The sequence below is a fragment of the Aythya fuligula genome, chromosome 1, assembly GCF_009819795.1.
Source record: "Aythya fuligula isolate bAytFul2 chromosome 1, bAytFul2.pri, whole genome shotgun sequence".
Taxonomy (NCBI): domain Eukaryota; kingdom Metazoa; phylum Chordata; class Aves; order Anseriformes; family Anatidae; genus Aythya; species Aythya fuligula.
Window position 1 is genome coordinate 38,740,850 of NC_045559.1, and position 6,942 is coordinate 38,747,791.

Sequence of the window (6,942 nt, forward strand, 5' to 3'; positions counted from 1 at the left end):
GATATTTGCTATATTTTCTGCTCATATATATTACTAAATTCATTATCTGTAAATAATATAATGTAAATGTGTAGTGATTGTAAATAGATGACATGCTTTCTTTTCTATCAGTGTTCCAAACATATGTAAGTTGTAATAAAAATGTGACTACACAGTAAAGAGCATTTAATCAGGGCCTAACACCTCACAAAATTGTGTGCATCCTCAATTAGTCTTTCCCAAGTTATTCTAATACTTACACTAACCACCCCAGATGTCCGAAATTCTTGTTGAAGTATAAATTATAGGTCGTGGGTTCTCATTAGGTGCCCTGGGGAGCAAAAAAAAGATGAATAGTGTTTCGTTTCAACACAGACTGTCTTTTAAAAAAATGTCACTCGTAGACCCTTATGAACAGATTCTGCTTCCTGCAAGTCCTGTTTCTTGGTGACAATCTCTTACAACTGCTGCAGGAGAGACTCTCACCTCAGACCCGTGTGACATGATGGATGTGCACGAGCACTCAGAAAGGGCAGTCAGGCATTGGGACGGGCTGCCAAGGGAGATGGTGGAGTCACCGTCCCTGGGGGTGTTCAAGGAAAGGTTGGACGTGGTGCTTGGGGACATGGTTCAGTAGATGACATTGGTGGTAGGGGGGTGGTTGGACTTGGTGATCCTGGAGGGCTTTTCCAATCTCAATGATTCTGTGAGTTACCCATCAGGTTTCAGGTCACAGTGGGCCACAGGAGAGATAAGGGTGTGCTGCACAAGGCTGGTGGTATATGCCAGACAGCAAATTCTCCCACCTGCCTCTCCATTTTCTCTCTACAATGGCAGGTAGAGCTGGTCTGGGGATTACCAAACAGCTGGCAAAGTTCATACGATACACAGCAGAGAGACAGTGGCAGCATCACATACAAAATGCATGGCAGGCAGGTGCTGAGGCCAAGTGAAAGGTGCAGCAACAAGCATGGGACTGGCAGGAGTTGGATAGCTCAGGCTGCACCAGAGCTTGTGGCTCAGCTGAATAAAAGACAGGCAGCAGCTAAACAGTCAAGGTCATCTAAGCATCAAGGAAGGGCAAGGCAGCGGATGCCTTCTTGCTGGGAGGGAGCACAGCACAGAGCAGTTATATGGCTTTTCAGAGATAGTGAGCCTAGGTCCCTTCTGTGAAGAACCTGAAAGAGGTGAAACACCAATGAAGGACAAATGCTGAGAAAGCAAACAATCGTTTAGGCAGGAATTCAATCCACATGGGAAGTAACAAGCTACAAAGATCAAAAAAAAAAATAAAATAAAACGATCCCAGATGCAAATAGGTTTTAGCATGGGGCATGCAGGTTCTCAGCACAAATGAGAAAGCCAGAGTGGATGGGGTCACTGCAGCTGGAGGGCCAGTGAAAAAGAAGCAGTGAAAAAAAAGTACTTTCGGTGGGTGAGTTTTGGGACAGCCTTGTTAAGGTGGGACAGGATCAGCAGTGAATGGGGATGAGAAGGGCATTAAATATCTGCAGAAGAAAAAAAGATGTATGGCAAGGCACAGGGCAGTGCATGACTCAAAGAAGAGAGAGGGCTTCAAGAGACAGGAAGCAAATAGCAGAATTTTATGGGATGTTAAGAATAGCGTTAGAGTTTTGTGATGGATGATGAGATCAGGTTTGATGTAAAAAGATGGAAGTGCAATAGCAGAGAAGACTGAAATGGTAAGAAAGCAGGCAATGAGGAGGCTTCCACATGCACTTACTTGCTCCGGACAAGAGCTGGGGGCCGGGTGGGAGAAGAAGGATGTTGCATTTTTTGAGGAAGGAAATATTATGGCTTGATGACAGAAGAGCAACAGAGTAGCTACAAAGGAAGAACAGGTTGGTTAGCAGAAGCCTCAAAGAAGAAGGGAAAAGGAGCTCTCAAGGTTTTATGCTCATATACACAGAAGAAAAGTTTTCATCAATTTATTTGCCAAATAGCAAGTGGTAGGTACTGTGGGCAACTTCAGTGTTCTGGCGATCTACAAGGACACACAAGCACAGGTGGGTGACTTCTGCCTTAAAGCACTCGTGCCACAGAAATTACCACCGATGGCAGCCAAAGGAGGGTTCAGCACATCCTCACTTGATGGGTTATTTAGGTAGAGCAGACCGAGCACACCACCTGCTCACTGCTCTGGCACACTAGATACAACACCACGTTTTATTTGGGAACTCAGAAAATTCTCAGGGAAGCTGAAAATACAAGTTTGGCCAAGGCAAAAAGCTAGCCAGAGAAACAAGTGAATGCCATGAAGAAGATGGGATCACCCATCTTCTTCAAGAAAAACAGAAATGCATAAAGGCCAAGCTTTAGCAGACACCAGCGGAGAAGCACGGGGAATGGCACTGCGGGAGAAGCTGCTTCAGCTGGGCACGTGGCTTCAGACCTCCTTCCCTCAGTGGGGGAGAACATCCCTGGGCAACCTGGTGGTCATGCTTAATCTCAAATTGAGACTAACCATTTGCACAGTCCTTGCTGTTGCTACTCCATGTTTGCGTTCTGGCTTTGTGGCCTGCATATAAGAGCCAGCCTAAGCATCTCTTATCTCTGCTCCCTGTAATAGGAATTTCAGCTATACAGCATATTTCTTCTGACTGTTGAATAAAGACTGGAACAATAATCTCATAATCAGACATTTCTCTACCATCAGTTTAGGTCACTGTATGAAAGTTAAGGTCTTGCTGAAAAACCTCATTACTCAGCCACTTAAGGAAAAGCTTGAATTGTTAAAATGTGTGTAGCGAAATTAATGATCTTCCTCCAGGAAAGCACTGAAGTCAAGAGAGTGGAGATAAAGGAGTAAGAACATGAACACAGGAAAGCTAACAACAAAAGAAAACAGAACTAGGATCACAGCAGCAACTACAACATTGTTAGAAAATCCTTTCCAGGTCCATGAGGTGTAATAACTGTGCAGAAGCTCAGGTGCAGCAAGAGGGCACAGAACTCAGCCTCCAGCAGAGCTGTGCTCCTTCAACCAGCAAAGGATGGACCAGCATCTCTGCCAACCATAATATTCATCTCCTGGACTCTTTCACTAACGTGCCAATGATAATTCTGTAAGGGACAAATTTATCACTCTCCAACAATGTTATTATTAAAAGTAATTGGGTGTTAACTGTATGTTATCTAAACTAAGCTCAGGAAATTGATTCAACTCTTATCTGACTTTGCTAGAAGAGAGTCCCATCTATATGAAATTAGGAATTTAAAAGAAGAATGCAAATTTACCCATGCTAATAAATGAAGTAGAAAGAATTCCATGTGTTTATACCTAACACAAGTGTGCTGGAAAGAAAAGGCAGTATCAACATTAAGAACATCTTGTTCACATAACGAGAATCACAGACTTCTGCTTCAGTGACTCTGGAGACATAGGAAATATGAGTATATTCCCTCCATAAAACAGTTTGTTGTGTCATTGACAAAATTATCTAAGGATCCGATCTCAGCCATAGGAAAAAACAAACATTAGGAATATTCCTCTTGAGAGCTGGCCCACAGCCAGGATTTCTAAAAAACTCAGCCACAGACAAAGAGTCCACTCAAAATCCCTATTTAATCTTTTCACAGGTGGCAACATTTTCCACTTGTCAAGCAAAAAATATGCCTTCATTAACAAGGGAAAAAACTCCATCTGGGAATCTCAAGACTTCCACTAAGTATAGAGCATGCACATACCAAGAGTCTTCTCCAACTGGCTTTGAAAGTCTCAGGACTCCAAAACTAATGCTTGAAGGAAGTTTCAAACATCTCCTTTTTCATCTGGAGTCATTCTTGATATGTAATCATTGTTTTGACAGGTGTCTGCAGTTATTAATTTTGTTCCATGTATAACAAGAGCTTCTCAAGACTATCTATAGGTTTCACTGCAGTTATTGTCAGCATTTACAGTTAATAAACTAACTTTATCATTGAGGAAGGAGTTCTCCCAGCCTTTTTAAGAAAAAAAGTAATTTGGGAGATTGTTCTACTAGAAACAGGTTTTGTCTCTTGTAGGAAGTGCCACAGCCTTAGGATTTACACAAACCCTAACTGCATACAGGCTTCATACACAGGTTTCTCTGAGGTGGCTGCTCCTCAAGGAAACTGGCCATTGCTTACCACTAGGGTAGCCACAGCTCTACGTGTCTGCTCATTTGATGATTATGTGGTTTACTTGATACTGGTTAAATTCAGCGTGATAGGTGAGTAAGGTGCAAGGTCTACTTGTAGAACTGAATGAGACACAAAGCCATTTCCTAAAACTGGGTTTTACATACTTGCCTCAAGTTTCACCTGCAGCTGCTTTGCAGTTATAGGAAACTTGAAGAAAACAATAAAACACCGGATTTTCTCCTGGATTTTTCTCCATTTTGGAAACAAATTTAGCAGCAGTCCACATCCATCACCAGCCTGGTGACGACAGAGAGATTTGAGATGCTTCAGCTGCTGGAATGGTCATCATTTATGTTCATACCTGAAGATCTAAAATCCATCACATGAGGTCCTAGATAATTTGTATGAAATGAGAAAAGGAGCTTCACTCACATAACACAAGCATGAACAGTTGCTTTGATTTTTGAATGGCTTAAGCTGTAAGTTAAGGAAAGGAATCAGAGTCTGGCTAAGAATTCCCTGCTTTGTTTTGAAAATACAGGTGTGGCCCAACAAAAATCATTTGCAGAAAAGAACCAGTTTCCACACATCATTCATATAAATGAATACATGCTCAAGAAGCTATGTTCCAGCATTTTTCAAAATCAGAAGTTGCTTTCCTATATTTCAGTTCAAAATATTAAATAAGCTTATAGAAAATAAAACTTTTCTAGTGAACTTTTGTTGTTGTTGTCTATTATTTGAAAAATAGAGTTGTTTATGCATTCAAATGACCAATTGTTTTATGCAATAGTACATCACTGTTCTCTGGAGCATGGGGACCAAGGGCTTCTCCTTAGGTGACTCAGTTGAACAGGTCTACACCCCGGCTTTGCCTCCTGCTCCTTCTCAAAAGGGCCATGAGTCCCACCACTCACACCATGAGCAGGCAGCTCAGTCACCCCCACACAAAGATGCTAGCCTATGTGAAACCATATGAGCCACCAGCCAACACAGCTGAAAGCCTGTTGGCTTTCGTATGGAGAGAAGGAATGGCATGGGGAGAGAGTGGATGAAAGGAAGCTTCCCAGGCAAAAAAATCACCAGTTCAATTGAGGTGTCACCTCCCACTGAAGGAGTCAGATCTCATTGAGGAACTCAGGAGGAGAAAGAAAGAAGGAAAGAAAAGAAGGAAAGAAAGGAATTCAACCATGAGGAACATATTTTAAAAATTTAAAGATCTTTGATTAAGTGTAATAGGTAATAGCAGGCAATGAAGCTGGTAGTGTGGGCTTTATCATGATCACCAGACTGGAAATGAGAGTGAGTAAGAACTGCTCCTGAAGTACCTCCCTGAGGTACTCTCATAGGTGGAATACATGCCTCGGTCCACCTTTAAGGAGTTGGATTTCTGTTCATTACAAAATAGAGTCAGGCATGGATGAAACATCTTCACAGATCATTTGTTCTTTCTGGGCACACAGACACTGTGTGAAGGTAACTGGTACTGTAAATAAATAAATAAATAAATAAATAAATAAATACACTTAGAACAAAAAATCTCTTGATTAGCATTAAGAAAGTAGAAGTACAGTGGTATTACCTTCAGAAAGCAGCAGCAGGTGAAGAAGACTGAAGAAATTCTGGTTCACATGTGCAGAAACGTCTGAGGCTGGAGCTGGCCGGTTGCCTGAGAAGCTCTGCCTGCCGCTGCATGGCCCATAAGGAATAGCCTCTGCAATGTCATGCTCACTGAGGGAAGGGATGAGTTCAGAGAACAACGACTAAATCCATGAGACGGTGACTGAGAGGGTCTGTATCTCAGGAATGCAAAGAACTAGGGAAGTTGATGCATGGCAGGAAGGAGGCATGCAGGTAACCCACCCATAAGGACAAACCACAGCCCCAGGGTAAAGATCAGGAACAGGCTTCTGAACATGAGACCCATCAAGAGTCCCAAAGGGACAGGGCACAGCCCTGTGCCTGGCTGTGTGACGTGGGGAGCCAGCAAGGGGCTGGGGCTGAGCAATGGAGCCTGGCTTTTCTGCAGCGTTATGCCTGGGCGCACTGACCTTGAGGGAAAGAGGTGCAGAACATGTTCAAACTATCAGGGGGGATTGTCTGGTGTGGCATGTATTTTCAAGTTGTTTGCATTATAGGTGCAAACAGTGCCATTTCCACAAGAAGGTATGCATTACAAAAGCTTAAATATTGCAGGCCACACTGCAGCCTCAGCATGTGCCTAGAGGTCTATGTTCGGCCTTCCTGCAGCAGGGAGCAGTGGTGACAGGGGGAGTGTCCACTGTCCCCTTTGGGGTCCCTCCACAGTCTATAAGGACTAAAAAGCCCTTCTAGAGAGGGAGTCCCTGATGTAGGGTCCTGCACTGAATCATCCCAGAACGGCCCTTTTGTTTCACTGGTGGAGGTGGAGCACTTCTCTGAGCTCCCTGCTCACCCCAGAACATGTCCACCACCACCTCCAGCCCCTGCAGCAGACACCTCAGTGGTGGTTGCTTTCTGCTGAGGAGGAAAGCAAAGAGTTCTGCATGAAATGGAGCCTACCCCCAAAACCGATCCAGCTCTCTTGTGAGAATGTGGCAGTAGATCTCAGGTACAATACAGAAGTACATAGTTTATCCACTTGAAATTTGGCAGACCCAAGTGATGCAATACCTCCCTTCCTAGGCATCAGTGCTTCAATTCCACCATCTCCCAAAAGGAAGGAGCAACCTGTTCTGTATGACTCTTTTTTTGATATAGGGTGTGGTAATTGAGCTGCTTACCATCACTTGGACACATAAGTTTTCTCTGTGAGATTTGCCAGCCTTGTATTTTGAACAGACATGAAGCTCCTGCTCC